Source organism: Phalaenopsis equestris, unplaced genomic scaffold (assembly GCF_001263595.1).
Source record: "Phalaenopsis equestris unplaced genomic scaffold, ASM126359v1 Scaffold212035, whole genome shotgun sequence".
Classification (NCBI taxonomy): domain Eukaryota; kingdom Viridiplantae; phylum Streptophyta; class Magnoliopsida; order Asparagales; family Orchidaceae; genus Phalaenopsis; species Phalaenopsis equestris.
Window position 1 is genome coordinate 53,725 of NW_018230994.1, and position 17,724 is coordinate 71,448.

General features: G+C 36.4%; 1 protein-coding gene across 1 annotated transcript in view; it reads right to left on the reverse strand.

Moving 5' to 3' along the window:
• Window positions 1-17,724, reverse strand: part of LOC110036871 (transmembrane protein 147) — an 86,802-nt gene that overhangs the window by 47,292 nt on the left and 21,786 nt on the right. The gene's annotated exons all lie outside the window — the stretch shown is intronic.

Below are 17,724 nucleotides of genomic sequence, written 5' to 3' on the forward strand. Positions count from 1 at the left end.
AGCAGTGGGTATGTAGGACATACATATCACACCACTATCTATATTCTCCTTGATGAAATGTTTGTCAACTTCTACATGTCTTGATCTGTCATGTAGAACAGGATTATGAGCTATAGAGATTGCAGTTCTTTTGTCGGAGTAAACTTTAATAGGTGTGGTATTGGAATCTTCAACTCTTCCATGAGTCTTTTTATCCATATTACTTTACAAAGTTCATGTGCCAATTAGCGGAATTTTGCTTCAGCACTACTTCTTGCTACCACACTTTATTTTTTACTTTTCCAAGTAACCAGATTTCCGCCTACAAAAGTACAATAATCTGATGTGGATCTTCTATCATTTACATCTCCTGCCATCTGTGTAGGCCTCTATTAGAAGATGTTCTCCATTTTTTAACAAATGTTCTTTTTCAGGAGTTCTTTTAAGATATCTCAAATTTGGAATATAGCTTCGAAGTGAGTAGGTCTAGGTGAATGCATGAATTGACTCACAACACTCACTGCAAAAATTATGTCAGGTCGAGTGTGAGCCAAATAGATTAGTCGCCCTACCAATCTTTGATAGCCTGTTTTGTCCATTACCTCATTAACTGCTCTTGTTTTCAACTTTATATTAGGTTCAATTGGTGTATTTGCTGCCTTGCAACCTGTCATTCTTGTTTCTTTGAGTAAATCAAGTACATAATTGCGTTGATTGACAAAAAGTCCTTCCTTGAATCTTGCAAACTCCATTCCGAGAAAATATTTCAACTTTCCGAAGTCCTTAATATCAAATTCGGCTTCAAGTTTTCTCTTCAAGTTGTTAATCTCTAGAGCATCATCCCCTGTCAAGATTATGTCATCTACATACACAATCACAATGGCTACTTTACCTTTGATGGAATGTTTCAAAAAAAGAGTGTGATCAGCTTGGCTTTGAGAGAATCCATGTCACTTGCTAACATCACTAAAATGCTCAAACTAAGCTCTAGGAGATTGCTTTAACCTGTACAGAGACTTTTTTAATTTGCATACTTTACCTTTTCCAAATTTTTCTTCAAATCTAGGTGGTAGGTCCATATATACTTCTTCTCGCAATTATACATTTAAAAACACATTTTTTTATCAAATTGATGAAGTGGCTAGTCGAAGTTAACTCCAAGAGAAAGAAGTACTCTAATAAAGTTAATTTTAGCAACAGGAGCAAAAGTCTCTTGGTAATAAATACCATGAGTTTGAGTAAATCCTTTTGCTATTAGTCTCTTTTTGTATCTCTCCACCTTCACATCAACTTTAAACTTCACCATGAACACCCATTTGCACCCAACCGTCTTTTTGTCTTTAGGTAGATCAATGACTGTTCAAGTGTTATTTCTTTTAAGAGCATTTATTTCTTCCATCACAGCTAATTTCCAACTCAGTTCACATAATGCTTCCTGCACAGTTCTTGGAACAAGCATATTAGAAATCCTAGACACAAATGCTCTATGATTTTTTAAAAGTTTTTCATATGACAAGCATTGTGTGATAGGATGTTTCGTGTTTGTTTGGATTTCTTTTCTGAAAGCAATTGGAAGATCAAGATCAGAAGGAGTGGAAGTAGAGGAGGGAAGGTTACTTTGAGTTGTAGGGTCATTATTCGTGTAGCTCATGTTGAACATCTGCTGAGGGAATAACTAAGGTTGTAGTAACTTTATGGAATTTCATCTTAATATAAACGTGTAGCTCATGTTGAGGATTATGATCAGTTGGAAGTACTTCTCTCCCTGTCTCTGATAAAGTAACATCCGACAAAAAAAGATTAGTAGTGCTGACCCTAATTTTCATATCAGAATTAGTAAAAAAATGGATAAAGTTTCCCAAAAAATTATTTTCTTCGAGTAAATTCTATCCCTGAAGAAATTTTTTTTTGAAAAAACGGATGATCCTTGACAAACTTGACATCAATGCTCTCAAAGAATTTCTTTTTTTCAGGATTAAAGCATTTATCGTTTATTGGAAGCATACCCAATAAAAACACATTTTTCAGTTTTTGGATCAAATTTTGAGCGAAACACATTTGGGATATACACATAGCAAACACATCCAAAAACTTTTAAAGGGAGATCACTTGTTATCTTAGATGTGGTAAAATGATTTTTTAAGACTTGTAAAGGTGTTTTAAATTTCAGAACTCAAGATGACATTATATTTATTAAATAACACGAGGTAAGGAGTGCATTACCCTAATGATATTTAGAAACATTCATGGAAACATTGGTAACGTCGAGTAAATGCCTATTTTTTCTTTCATCAATACTATTTTGTTGTGGTATGTCACAACAAGTGGATTAATGTAGAATACATTTTTTCAAAATAAATGTTCTCAAATATTTGTGGAAATATTCAATCCCATTATTCGTTTGAAATATTCAAATATTTGTTGAAATATTCAATACTGTCAACTTTTATTTGAAATTGATTTTCAATCATGTGGAAAAAGTCTTTAAATCGTTGTTCAACTTCAGATTTGTTTTCCAATAATACACGCAGCAAACTCGTGAGTGATTATCAATAAATGTTACAAACCATTTCTTTTCCAAAAAGTGTGTTAACTTTGGATGGGACTCAAACATCACTATGCACCAAATAAAATGGTTTTGAAATAGAATATGATTTTATTGGAAACGAAACACGATGACTTTTAGATAAATTACATGCTTCACAATGAAGTTTTGAACGATCAATACTTTTAAATAGTTTGAGAAATAAAGATTTGAGATATGGAAAGTTAGGATGCCCTAAACTTTTATGTCATAACATAACTTGATTATAGTCAAAGCATGAACTTGTACTACCTAATTCATAAGTTGTTTTATTCGTAGAATCAGTTCCATCATAGTAGTACACCTCATTTATTTCTCTAGCTGTTTCAATCATCTTCTCTGAGTTCCGGTCCTGAAAAACGTAATTGGAAGGAAAGGAAAAAATTGAATAATCAGAATCTTCAGACAATTTGTTAACAGAAAGAAGAATACATGTAAGTTTTGGAACATGTAAGACAGATTTCAAAGATATTTTTTCTGAAATTTTAATATTTCTTTTTCCTGCAATGGAAGAAAAACTGTCATCAGCAATTCTGATTTTTTCGGAATCGGAACAGTGAATAATATGAATCAAATAATTAAGAACAGCTTATCATATGATCAGAGGCTCTTGAATCAATGATCTACGGAGTGATACTTGCTAGAAAAGCCAAATAATTACTACCTGCTAGTGCTATAAAACCGATAAACCTATTAGATGATGAGCAAGATTTCAGCAGTTTAAGAAGATGACTTAATTACTCTTTACTAAGTGGAGATGACTCAGCCTCATTTACGTAGGTGTTATATGTTCACCAGATTTTTTTCTCTTACCATTAGGTGGTTTACCATGTAATTTCCAGCATTTTTCGCGAGTATGGCATGGCTTTCCACATTAGTCACAGTGCAGGTTGTTTTTGTCTTCCACACGTTGGTTGTGAGAAGTTTTCCTGCTTACTTGAGCTTCGGGAATAGCCAGCGTTGATCCTTCCACGGACTCGGTTGAACCTGCAGTCTTCTTTCCCAACATCACATATCTCCGACTCTCTTCTTTCCTTACCTCTGCAAAAACTTCACCAATTGGAGGCAGGGGATTTCTTCCAATTATTCGGCCACGGACCTCATCATATTCAACGTTTAGACCTACAAGAAATTTGAAGATTCGACCAGTATCCACTATCTTCTTGTATTGGTTGCTGCCATCGTTTGATTTTCACTCACGATCGTTGAATAAGTCTAGGTCCTGTCAAATCCGCTTAAGAGAATTGAAATACTTTGTCACAGAGTCCTCACCTTAACAAATTTCCCCAAGTCGCAGGGTCAACTCATAAACTAGGGATTGATTTTCAAGATGAGAGTACATTTCTGAAACATTGTCCCATAATTCCTTGACTGTAGAGTAACACGGATAATTTGCACTTATTTCTTCAGTCTTGGCATTGACCAACCATGTCATTACGATTGGCTTTCCCGCATCCCAAATGACATAAGTTATGTCATTTACGTCAGGTTTAGTATCACCTGCGATATAACCAATCTTTCCTCTATGTCGGAGATACATGAGAACAGATTCTGACCATCTAAGAAAATTATCACCATTTAGTCGAATTGTAGTAATCTAAATGGGTGTTGACCTCATTTTTAGTGAGATCTAGTCTTCCTCTTAGGGTTTAGGATCTAGCCTTAGGGATCTCCCTTCGACTATCTTAGAACCTTAGAAATGGGACCCGCCTCGTTCCAGAAATTCAACCTACTTTTGTACTCTTTTGTGGTTTCACGTGTGTGGTATCAACTTCTAGCACTTAGAAGGATGAAACCAACATGAGGAAACCCAAAAGGAATTCCTATAGAACCTTTTGACCCTAAGGGTGGCCTTTTGCACAATTCGCACTCCCGCGCACAAAACTTCGCAATTTGGAGAGTCGACACGTCCGATCGCCACAACTCGCATTGCTTGCACTGTTGCTTGCACTGTTACCTTGCACTGTTACTTGTCGAAGGCTCGAATAAACCTTTTGAAACAATCGATAGCGGGTCGAAATTTGGTGGAATTTAAATTTTGACGAGTTGCTTTAATCCGATTGTCGACGACGTTGTCCGAGCGACCCCGGATGACAAAACGGACTGCACCGGCACTTCCGGAGCGTCAATTTTGCCCAAGGAGAACACTCATTTTGTTACAACGCCGCGCGTGAATAAATTGCATATGATTTAATATATATATATATATATATATATATATTAATTTATATAAACTGAATACTCTTTTCCTCTTTAAGCCCTAAATCTCTAAACTCACGCACCCGAGCTCTGACTCCCTTCCCTCTCCCGTTCGCGTGTCTGGCCTTTCCCTTTCTCGGTCTCGAGCCGACCGAGCTCCTCCTCCACGCGAGAGAAAGTTGACTTCGTTCGTCCTTGCCTGACATTTTATACCCGCGGCCCTTCTTCCCGAAGCCGTGTCAGTCTCCCCGAGCTGTGTTTCTTCCTTTTCTTGGTACTTTGACTTTGGGAAGCTTGCTCCCCGGTACACTTGAATGACAAACTCTCTCTTCTTTCCGATGCTTCCCTCGCTGCTACTGGGCTTCCCGCTCGGTCCGAGATATTTCGGTGGATTCGCCTTCTGTGAGCAGGGAGCGCGTCCTTTTCTTCTTTGGCCCGATTCGAGTGTCGTGGGTTCAAGGGGTGATCTTCTGTCTCTTCCCCTCTCTTCTCTGCCTATAAACATAGTTTCTTTTGATTTTTTTTGGGTTGTTGTTGAAAAAATTTTCTGAGAGGGATAGAAATTTTTGGTTGTGGGAGAAGTTTAGGAGGAGATTCCTGTGAGAGCATATTCTTGAGATAGCTTCTTGTGTTGCGGTGCTTTACATTGGTATCAAAGGAAGGTACCCTTCTTCCCCACTTTCTCTCAGTGCCTCGTTGCCTTTCGATTTTCCTCTCTGTCGAGCCTTTGAACTTGGCTCTGTTGAATGATACAGCATGTTAGTTCATTTTACTTTGATATATTGTTGAGATATTCACTTCAGGTGCATTTAGAAATAGAAATGTGGGCATGTCCTAGGAGCTAAACTTGGTTACTCGCTTAAACTAGGGAGGCTATCGCATATTTATGATTATTGTGACATGTTTATGTTGGAAACAGTTAGGGAATTAAGACATGACTTTGGAATAAATTTTTTTGCTCCTCTTGCAAGCATGTTGGGATGAGAATTATGAAGCTTTTCACTTATTTTCATTTAGCATGAAATATTGGAGAGGTTATTTGGCCTTTAATGAATGCTAGGGAGTTCATTTCACTATTTTATGCATGTTTGGGGGCTCAGTTTTGGCTTTCTGTGGTTTTCCCTGGCTTGAAATGTATGCTATGAGAAAATATATTTAATGTGGAAAGTGTTGTAGCTTGTTTTGAGGGCTTGGTTTAGCTCCTCGTGAAGTTCCTCTCCTGTTCAAATATTTGTTGGAATAATTTCATGCTTATGATATTTAGACATGCAGGTTGTTTCTTAGCTTTGGATGGCTGGGTTTTACCTACAGGTGGCTGGAACTTTAATTTCTATTAAAGTATGAATTTATATCAATGTTTGGGCATGTTTTGATCTTGTTGAGCTCTGGCTTTGGCTTTTGGTGATCTTATCGAGCTCTGGCTTTGCTTTTGGTTCTTGTTGAGCTCGGTTTTGGCTTTTGGTTCCTGTTGGGCTCGGTTTTGGCTGGGTTTGGTTTTAATTGAAATGAATAGAGCTCTATCATTTATGGAGGCCTAAATTTTAATACCATTGGGTTCGGTTTTGGCCCCTGCTGGGCTCGATTTTGGCCCCTGTTGGGCTCGGTCTAGGCATCCCACAGGTGTTTTGGATCAAATATACGTGTGGTGAATGAATTTATGTTGATTCGGGATAATTCTGTAGTTGTTCTTGTGTAAAGCATGTGTCGTTTCTATATTTCGATGTCTCAGGGGTATGGAAATGTTTTCTTTCTACTATTTTGTCATGACCTGAATTCGAACCTTAGCTGTGGCTCGGTTTTGGATTGGTTTTAGCTTGAAATGGCTAGAACTTTAATTTTTATGGAAGCCTGGATTTTAATATTGCTGGGCTTGGTTTTGGTCCGTTGGGCTCGGTTTAAGGTTGATTTGGGGTGTGGCTTTGTTTGATTTTGGACCTTGTTGGGCTCGGTTATGGATTGTGGTGGTTCTATTTTAGCCAGACCTTGTTGGGTTTGATCTTATCTTTGGGATGGCTCTGTTTGAGCTTGCGGTGTGGTTCAGCTTTGATTTTGCCAGATTCTAATTTGGGGTGATGTGAGTCTTGGTTTGGGAGTTCGGTTGACCCTTTTTGCCTCCCCTTTCGGTCCTTACCCGTGAGGCCTATTAGAGGTTGTTGGATGTGATTTGGTCCTTCTTGCTAGGCTTGATTGGCTTGAAAGTTATTGGTGGATTAAGTTTGCCATCCAAAAAATTATATTTGCTTTAGTTATCCTCTTATGTTTGCCAAGAAAGCATTGTAGCCCTTGGTGGTTCTTTTGGTTGCCTTAGCCGTGAGCCCCTTTGTGCCATGGGTTGTTGTAGCCGTGGGCCTTACTTGTGTCTTGGGTTGCCTCTGGTCGTGGGCTTTAGCAGCTGCTCTTTATTGCCTTAAACCGTGAGCTTTAACAGTTCTTTTCTGGGCTTTTTATTGCCTTATTTTTATTGCCTTAACAGTAACCCTTGCTTGTTGTCTCTTGGGCTGCCTTTGGTTATAGGTCTTGGCAGTTGTCCCTTGCTTTAGCCGTGAACCTCTTTTGCCTCCGTTCCTTGCCTTGGCCGAGAGCCTTGGTGGCTGCTTCCTCCTCTCTATTGACCCTAGTCGTGAGCGTTTATGTGGTTTTATGGCAAGATTTCGTGTTTATTTAATGTATGAGGCTATCTATTAATCTGAAAGTTGGAGAATTTTGATTTTGGTATGAGTTTGGAAATATCGATGGCGGTTTCCCCAAGGTCACTTTCTTTTGAAGTTTGGGAGATTTTAAACCTCATTTTAGAAAAGCATTTGGTGGACTTAATCAATCCTATATCTTTGGGGTTTGGGAAATTAGCGCGAGCTTGCCCTTTATGTTTGTTAGGAAAGACCTTGGGCCCTCTTTTTTCAGATCTTTTCGATACGAGTTTTGAGAACTAATCAAATCTCCTTTTTGGTATTTTAGATGGATCGGTGCCTCCTCTCTCTCACCCCATTTTTGTTCTTTTCTTTTCTTACTTCGTGGTTCGGTTTTCGATGCTTATGTCCGATGCATAAGTGTCAACGTATAGCCTTTTGCTATACGTGAAACCATCAAACAATGCGCAAGTAGTCGTTTGGGGCGTACGGTGTTGATGATAAAGGCACACCGAAGATAGAGCAGAAAAATGTCCTATCCTATAAAATCAAGATCCAGACATTTGATGAACAATGAGATATGGTATCCTTCACCGACATAAGTCTAGCGGGAGTTGGCTCGAACTTCCTCAGATGATTCGCAGTCCCACACCCGACAGTGTGATTGACTCGTGGACAACGAAAATTTCTAAAAAAAGAAAAATATAAGTTTTGACAAACCCTTTTCAAGCAAAAAAAAAACAAACTTTTGTACGAAACAAAAATTGATAACTCTTCTTTGCATTAAAATTTGTATACATGTTAAAAACCTAAAACGTACTTTAAAGCTGGTTGTCTACCCGACGAATATCTGTTTAGGCTGGGAAATAGCCCTCTAAGTGAGGTTCAATACACACTTCTAGACGAGTGGCGGATTCTATACATTCGGGTGACCGAGTAGCCTTCGTGGACCCTTGAGTATAAATACATAGCTGAGTCTAGCCCCATACGAGTGTTTGCGATCCCCCTCATCCGAACTTTTCTTTGTTTTGTTTTATCGAAGATTTGGGACAGGGCACTCGTGTTACTCTTCCTTTCTTTCGGGATTTCTCTAGGATTTTTGAGGATTTTCTTTTACTCGAGTCGAGTCTCTCTCGAGTCTCTTCTCGTTGATTTTCTCGAATTTTCCGCTTTTCCTCGAATTTCTTGGATGACGTTTTTCTTCCGGACTTTGCTTTTGAGATGCATATAGGTTTGTTATACTTAAGGAACATCAGATCTTACGGACGTATAGGTTTGCTTTACATTTTTTTTTAGTACTTCATTTTTCTGCTTCTACCTGCTATTATACTGTATAAGCATGTCATATTATTTCTGTTTTCTACCTGCTACTGCTCTTCCTGTACAGCATGATTATGTCATTTCTGCTTCTATCCGCTACTGTACTGTACAGCATGTTATATTATTCTCGTTGCTACCTGCCACCGTACTATATAGCATGTTATACTATTCATATTGTTACTTGCTATTGTTTCATATGCATCCTACTGTTCGCCCTGTACTGCACATTTTATATTATATAGCTTTAAGCATGTTTCCTTTTTATATAGAATGTTTAGATGACTACAACCATAGGGCCGTTTGATTTGACACTATAACTGAACATCCTAGAAAACTTAAACTCGTCACGTCGATGAGCTTGGAGCTAGCGCGGTGGGCAGCACGACCATCTTCACCAGCAAAACATATCTTCCCCAGCAAAATCATTCCTTTCCTAGAAATTAAACAACAAACCATAGGATTTCGAGGTTGTTTGCCTAGCGCAACAAAAATCCTCCACCTTTTCCATAGGCATTCGTATAGCTCTGTTGTACGATTTAAGCCCTAACTCGTTCTAGGTTCCGAGGACGTCGTTCGATATGACGTAAACCCTCATATCTTCCAGGCGATTTCTGTGACAATGCCACGCAAATATAAGCCCTAATTAAATAAAATTGACAAGATGAAACACTTTAATAATTTCTTCTCGAAACTGAAGCCAAATCATAGGATAGACTGGGAAGTCATTGAGGTTCTCCTTTGGATCTGTGGCCTCCCCTAGTTTCTCTTCATTTGGATTCCTCAACATCGTTCCAGGTTCGAGCATTTCCACTTTCACACCTCTTCGTCCGATTTCGTTAAAAAGTTCTATCCTTTTGACTCCTTTGAAGATAGTATTCCCTGATTTTTTATCGAGAGTTTTCTTAGGTGACTTCGGTAATCTAAGATGTAATTAACTATAGGGGCTTGCCCTTATAGGAAGTTTTTCCGAACCCAGCCTAAAATAAACCCTATTTAATTCTTTGTATTAAATATGGGAACTTGTCGGCAAACAAAACAGTTTCGCAGACTGAACGGATGTCATATATTTCCTAGTTTATTTGATCGAGCCTCATCCTCAAGTCATGTGTTTATCCCTCGGGATAGATACAGGATTTGAGGATTTGAGCTCTTTCATTTAAACTGTGAAAAATGTGAGGTCAATTTGATTCCATATTTTTCTAAAATTATTCGAATCAGTTAAAATGTATGTAAATTAAACGTCCTTCCGAAGCAGGCGACGGGACTTCACTTCCAGCGACCGACAGCTTCTTACGGACAACTTTTGAACAAATCACCCACAAAAGAAAAGATATTTTTTTTTATAACTTTTCCCCTTTTAGCTGCCGACAATGGGATGATTTTCAGATGTATTTCTCTGAGGTTCGGACTGAGATGTCTGAAGAGACAGACTTGTCCTAGACGTGACTTCAGACATTTTAGAGATGAAAAATGGTGAATTTGCTCGAGTCGAGATTCGCCCGAAAAGATTACCGCCTTCGCGAGACGGAAGGAAAAGGAAAAACGTAAGACGCCAAAGAGGATCATTTGCCATCAGAGCGAACAGAGGTGGACAAGGCCAAGCAGTCGTCGAACCGATCGAGCGGCGAAGCAGTCGTCGAGCGACGAGCGAACGATTCGAGCTCTCCAGGCGAACAAGGTTGTCGAGCGGCGCGCGGTGAAGCAGTCGTCGAGTGGAGAGCGAGCGGTTCGAATAGCTTGAGATCGAGCGGCAAGCAGTTAGAGCGTCGAACAGCTCCACAATCGAGATCAAACAACTCCAAGATCGAGCGACACAGAGCAGACGAACGACTCCAAAATCGAGCTCTCCAAGCGAAGCAGACGACTTCAAAGATTCAAATCCTCAATATTCGATGTGGCTCTGATACCATGAAAACAGTGGAAAAGTATAAGAGGACTTAATTCTTATTGATGCAAAGGGGAGTATAAAAACTCATTACAGAACTTACAGGTAAAGAAAGCAATAAAAACAAAATACAGTAGACAAGCAAAGAAATAATAACAAATATAAGAGGCAGTTAATCTCTCTAATTAAGGAGAAAAAATAAATAAAGATTCCTAAGAACCTTTATAGAATTTATAACCCTCTAAATGCAGAATTATAACAAATATGAAATATAATCATCATTATTTATGAGATATTTCAACAAATAGCTATGTAGTTATCTAAGCTAATGAAAAAAGATGTCCAGTTTGAATGGAATGCAGAATGTGAGCATAGTTTTCAGAAGTTGAAGAAACATTTGACCGTTGTACCAGTGTTAGCTCTTCCATCGGGTACAAAAGGATTCCAGATGTACAATGATACATCGTTAAGAGGCTTGGGTTGTGTTTTAATGCAGAATAAAAAAAGTGATAGCGTACACATCCAGCAATTGAAGCCACGTGAAAGGAACATCTGACGCATGATCTGGAGTTAATTGTTGTGGTATTTGCTCTCAAGATTTGACAACATTATCCGTATGATGTGAAATGTAAAGTTATTATAGCTCATCAAAGTATGAAGTATAATTTCACAAAAAAGAGAGAAGATGATTAGAGTTGATCAAAAATTACGATCTGGATAGACAATATTGTCTGGGCCGAGCAAATATAGTTGTCGATGTATTGAGTCATAAATCCAAAGATAGTACAAGCTGGATTCTTACTCAGAGGCCGGAGTTGGTTAGAGAAATTGATGCTTTACAATTGGAAGTTAGAAGATCAAGTGATAAGTTGTATTTACATCAGCTGATAGTACAGTCTGCTTTGATGGATAGAATCAAGACAGCTCGGAGGAATAATTGTGAGTATCTGAAACTCCTAACATAATGTCAATCAGCAAAGACAACTAATATGAGTGTTGATGAAGATGACATTATTAGAAATAAGCTGTCGTTACGAGTACATGCTGATTTTGATTCGAGATGAAAAATTTTATATGAAGCACATCATTCAAGTTACACAATTCATCCAAGTAGCACAAAAATGTAAAAACATTTGAAATTGACATTTTTGTGGTCAGGTATGATGAAGAATGTTGAATATGTATCTCAATCTCAAGCATGTCAGATTTTCAAGGTTGAGCATCAAAGACCCAACGTATGCTACAATCATTATCAAATATCAGAATCGAAATGGGAAAAAATTGCTATGAATTTTGTTATGTGATTTTTTTGATCTAGACAGAGTCAACAGTATTTGGGTTATTATTGACAGATTAACCAAGTCAGGACAGACATATTCAAAGGAAAAGTTGGTCAGATAACTAATATGAGTGTTGATGAAGATGAAATTATTAGAAATAAGCTGCAGTTACGACGAGTACATGCTGATTATGATTCGAGATGAAAAATTTTATATAAAGTTCATCATTCAAGCTACAAAATTCATCCAAGTAGCACAAAAATGTAAAAAAATTTGAAACTGATTTGTGGTCAGGTATGATGAAGAATGTTGAATATGTATCTCAATCTCAACATGTCAGATTTTAAAGGTTGAGCATCAGAGACCCAACATATGCTACAATCATTATCAAATATCAAAATCGAAATGGCAAAAAATTGCTATGAATTTTGTTATGTGATTTTCTTGATCTAGACAGAGTCAAGACAGTATTTGGGTTATTATTGACAGATTAACCAAGTCAGGAAAGACAGATTCAAAGGAAAAGTTGGTCATATTATATGCCAAAGAAATTATCATATTGAATAGAACTTCAAAGTTATTATTTATGACAGAGAAGGAAGGTTTTCGTCCAGGTTGTGGAAAGGCATTCAACAAGGTTTTGGTACACAGTTACATTTCAACACTACATTTCATCCACAAACCAACGAACAATCAAAAAGAACAATTTAAGTATTATAAGATCAGTTCAGGCTTTGTGTTCTCGACTTTAAAGGTAGTTTGGAAGATCAAATTCTAATGATTGAGTTTGATTACAAGAATAGCTATTAATCAAATATCAAAATGGCACCCTATGAAGCTCTGTATGGCAGAAAGTGCAGTAACTCCACTCATTTGGGTTTAAGTGGGTAAACATCAAATTTTAGGTCTCAAACTATTTGATGAAGCTACTGAGAAAATCAGGTTAATTAGAGACAGATTGAAAGTTGCTTAGAATCGACAGCAGAAATACTACGACCCAAAGCACAAAACAATTGAATTTAAAGTTGGAAATTTTGTATTTTTTAAAGCCAAGCCAATGAAAGGGACAACTAGATTTGGTCAAGAAAGCAAGATGTCCCAAGTATATTGGTCATTTTGAAATTATAGAAATGATCGGTCCAGTTGCCTACAGATTAGCGTTGCCTACAGATATGTTAGATATACACTGTGTTTTATATTTTTATGTTAAGAAAATGGGATTCAAATTTGGAGCAAAAAATTTCACATGAAAATATTGAATCACATGAAATTAAATGGTATGAATCCCTCTCTTTCGTCATTTTAGGCTTTTATTTTCTTCCTCGTCTTTTTATTTTAACTTTTGCCTCGCTTTTGATGCAAATATTGTTTTCGGTAGCTGTTAAAGGAGTTGATTGTGTGTCGGGAGCGTCAAAGGTCCTTTACAAGCTTCCATAAGGGTTCTAGCATGAAATCAATGTAGAGGTGTGGTTGGAGGAGATAGAAAAAAAAATTAGGCAGTTTCGGATGGACCGGTTATGCCAAAAAGCTCTTTTGAGATATATTATGGCAAATAAAGTGTTTTTTTAGGTTAATTCATGTTTTAAACCAAAATTTATGAAATCCTATGTTGTCTACGAGCATCAGGTTGTCTTTACCAGACAACGAGCTTGAGAAGAGCTTGTGGACACTCGTCATAGAGCTATTCCGTCAAATCAGGTAAAATAATCATGTGTTAACTTAAGAAAAATAATTTTTATAGGTTCTCATATGATTTTTATTTTGAAACCGATGCACTTAGAACGTCCTGCATATCGTAAATGGATACTTGCAATTGAATGTATGAATGGACGTTTATTTTTCTTATGATATATGTAATGTTATGATCAGACTATGCTAAATATGACTATCCATATGATATGAATTTTTCACAGGTATTCATTTGTTATGTTTCTTGTATATATTTATGATATATGTATAGCCTGATAAATGTTTGATGCATGAGTGATGATTTAAATATCACAAGTAATGTTATGGGTAGACTATTACATGAGTACTTGCAAGTACATTACGTAAGGATGTGGTATTTCTAACTCCTGATATTTATATGAAGACAAAACTCTAGGAACCATAAGCATTAGGTGATGACAGAATGTTAGAAAACCGTGGGCATCAAGGGGGTTGTCGATAACTGCTATGTTGGGGAGGCTCAACCCTTATTGATAGTTTATATGGTCTTTGGAACAGGGAGACGACTCATGATGAAATGACATGAAAATAGTTGAACCCTATAAATTAAAGAAGCGATATTATTATGATATGACCTATATGAAATAACATTGCTATGATAATATACTATGATCATGTTTCTTATTGTACTTATGATTTCATGCGTGTAACATACATGTTACACTGCAGTCTTGATTTTTATACTACGTATATCTGCTCTCTTTTCATATTCTTTATTGTACTAGCATGTTATGATTTATTGTGGACATATAGTTTCATACGAGCACGCACGTTTCTTTTTCATATATAAAATCTTATATTAGCACTGATTATTTCTCTGAGCTTGTTGTTGCTCATTCTTGTTGCATTCCAAATAGGGGCAATGAGCATCGAGGCGAGTAGTCAGGTATATTTTTGTACAGCTTTATCATGATAGTTATAGGAGCTTATACATATGTTTTGGGTACATATTTTTTTATTATATTGGATTTAGCAAACTCTATACAATTTTCATGTTCCGAATGAAATGATTTTTAGGATTCTGAGTATGTATATGAATGAAATATGACAAGAGGCTTTCCATTGTCAGGAACCAGCTGCTCAGAATGACCGGAAAGTTAGAGTGAGAATCTTGATCTTAATTGTATAATACTTTTAGATGTCAAGGGTTTGAGAAAAAAAAAATGTTGAATTCTAAATAAGCTCGATGCATTTTCCCTTTGCTTTCATTCCATCAAATAATAATCTTACAATCTATTTTTCTATTTTAGGTACAATCTATTTTAGGTACAAAATATTTTGTATAATCTATTTTAAGTAACTTGATAATACAAATTCCTAATCTAAATATTCAGCTAAAAGGGAAATAAATCAAAATAAAGATATTGGAAATAAGGAAGTTCATAATTATAGAAAACTCCTAATTTAACTGTCTGTTTTATGTCCTTCCTGATTGACATCCCCCCTCAAATTGATGCTGACTAATCAGGAAGCATCAATTTGCCAACAAGAAACTGATAACACTGTCGGGACCAAAAATCTTCAAGCTGTGAGTGTTAAAGTCGAAAGTGTCGAACCGAGAATGTCGAAACCTAAGAGTGTCGAAGCCTGAGAGTGTCGAAGCCGAGAATGTCAAAGCCTGAGAGTGTCGAAGCCTGAGAGTACCGAAGCCTTGATCAAGAAAGGAGTGTCGAAGCCGAAGTTGAAGCGGACGTAATGAAGCGTAAGAAGCAATCGAAGATGCCACAGAAGCAGTGATGGCTAGTGAAGAAGATCCAAAGCTGGCGAAGTGAACGAGATCGCAGATTGTGGAAGAGACTTGAATCGCATATGAGATAACAAACGGACAGGATTACAGATCGCAGCTGGAATCAAACACGGTAGACGGAACCAGACGCAGGAGACGGAACCAGACGAATTGAAGACGGACGAAACAGTGATAGGGGACAAAAATCCTTAGATGGGCAAATCAATGCAAAGAAATAGCCCTCCCTTCCCACAAGAAAGTCGGCGAAAAGGGAGTCTTGATGGTCCTCCAATAACTACCGGTGGTTAGGAAAAAATTTTGGCCCTGATACCATATCAAAGTTTTAAGATAAATAGGTTAAATTCTGAATAGGCTCGATGCATTTTCCCTTTGCTTTCATTCCATTAAATAATAATCTTACAATCTATTTTAAGTACAAAATATTTTGTATAATCTATTTTTGATAACTTAATAATACATATTCTTAATCGTAATATTCAGCTAAAAGGGAAATAAATCAAAATAAAGATATTGAAAATAAGGAAGCTCCTAATTATAGAAAACTCCTAATTTAGCTACCTGTTTTCCGTCCTTGATTGACATTAGATATCTCCAGTAACTGATTACCAGATTTTGTGTGATAAGATAATATACCCCAAGCAATTATGTATGGTTTTTTTTTGCTTTATTTTGACGCTTTCAACTATATTCATGATTTTGATCACTAACATATTATGTTTTTATGACTGTGTGTTGAAAACTTTGCTTGATAGAAAAAAAACATCTCTACAAATTGAAGTGTTGTAACAAGTCTGATATACATTTAATTTGGAACTTGAAGCTAAATGCATGCTTTTGTATTTTTTGTTCGCAACATTTTTTATTAGTCAATGTTTTACTTCAAATATTCATTTAGTAAATGTATTATCATAGAATTTAGCACTTGTTAACAGCGTACAAAGTGCACAGAGCTACTTCCAATACAAACATGCAATTTTTGGAGAAGGGTTCATGAAGGTTTGCTAGAAGGTAATTTCCACGACTTAATCAAGGACATCAAAATTATAAAAATGGCAACTTACAAAATTAGCATTTATCTAACATTTGCAATTAGAATTATCAGATATTTAATCTTGATGAATGTACAGCTTAGCTGGTCTATCAAGCATGTGTTAGAATACATTTTCTCCGACAATCTCCCTAATTTTATCTTAAGAAATTTGGAAATGGTGCATGCATGAACGGAACATAAAAGAACTGATATTACAAATTTGATTGCTCATGACTCCCAAAGGAATTAATGAGTTATGCTGATTGGAATATTACTTTGCAAAAACTTATGGCAAAAAAGAAATATAAAGCTTAATTTAAGGCAACCGAAGCAAAAAAAAAATCAATTAAATGAACAAATTTTATTTCAAAAAATCTGTGATAGCTGCACTTCTTTCCAAACCGCCAGAATAGAATCAAAGCCTTTTGTCCAAATATCACAGAAAACAACAAATACAAACTTTCTTCCCTGACTTCTTACTGGCCAGTTTTTGAAGCACAATATTGAGAAACTAACTGCATGTGATTCTTCAATCAAAAATTTCAATCTCATTATTATCAGGCAATCCTGCTAATGAATAAAAGACACGATTAGAAGAGACTTGACATTAACATGCCCATGCACCAAACTCACTTTATTGCAGCTTTTTCATAATTGTTCACTTTAGTGTATAAGCAACACAATAGGTTGTACGGCACATCCAATACTGAGGATAAAAGGAAAACAGATGAGATACGTATCAAAAAAAAAAAAAAAAGTAAAATCAGGGAATTGAAACGTGGGTGATGGAAAAGTAAAAGATGGTTTGGTGAGGTACAAAAAAAGGAGTATAAATAAAGGGAGATAAAAAGGAAGAAAAGAAATGGCAGGAGAAAAAAGGTATTTACAAAGCAAAATGGAAAATGGCGCAAAATGATCTCCAGATAATAAATACCTATGATTGCCTCTAAAATATTAACAAAACAAATCCCAAATAGTTTGATTTATGCTTTCATAATGATAAATTTGCATTCATAATAATTTGTATGCTTGGCCGAATCTATTATTGAGATGTGTTAACAATTTCGAACCAAAATGAAATACTGCATGTTCTATATATATCATAAAACAAATTTGTAGCAAATAGTTACATCTCATAGCTATAAACTTAAATGTTAGTTTTATCCACAATTTTGAACATTTTTCAAGCACCAGAAAACTGAAAGAAGAATTATGCAACCACAATAAGTTAAATTTTAGGTTTATCAGCACTTTTGCAAATCAAAAATTAAATTAAGGACATAGATGTTGAACATGCAAGTAGTGCATGACTACATGATTCATGCAAAGATGAGTAAAATTTATA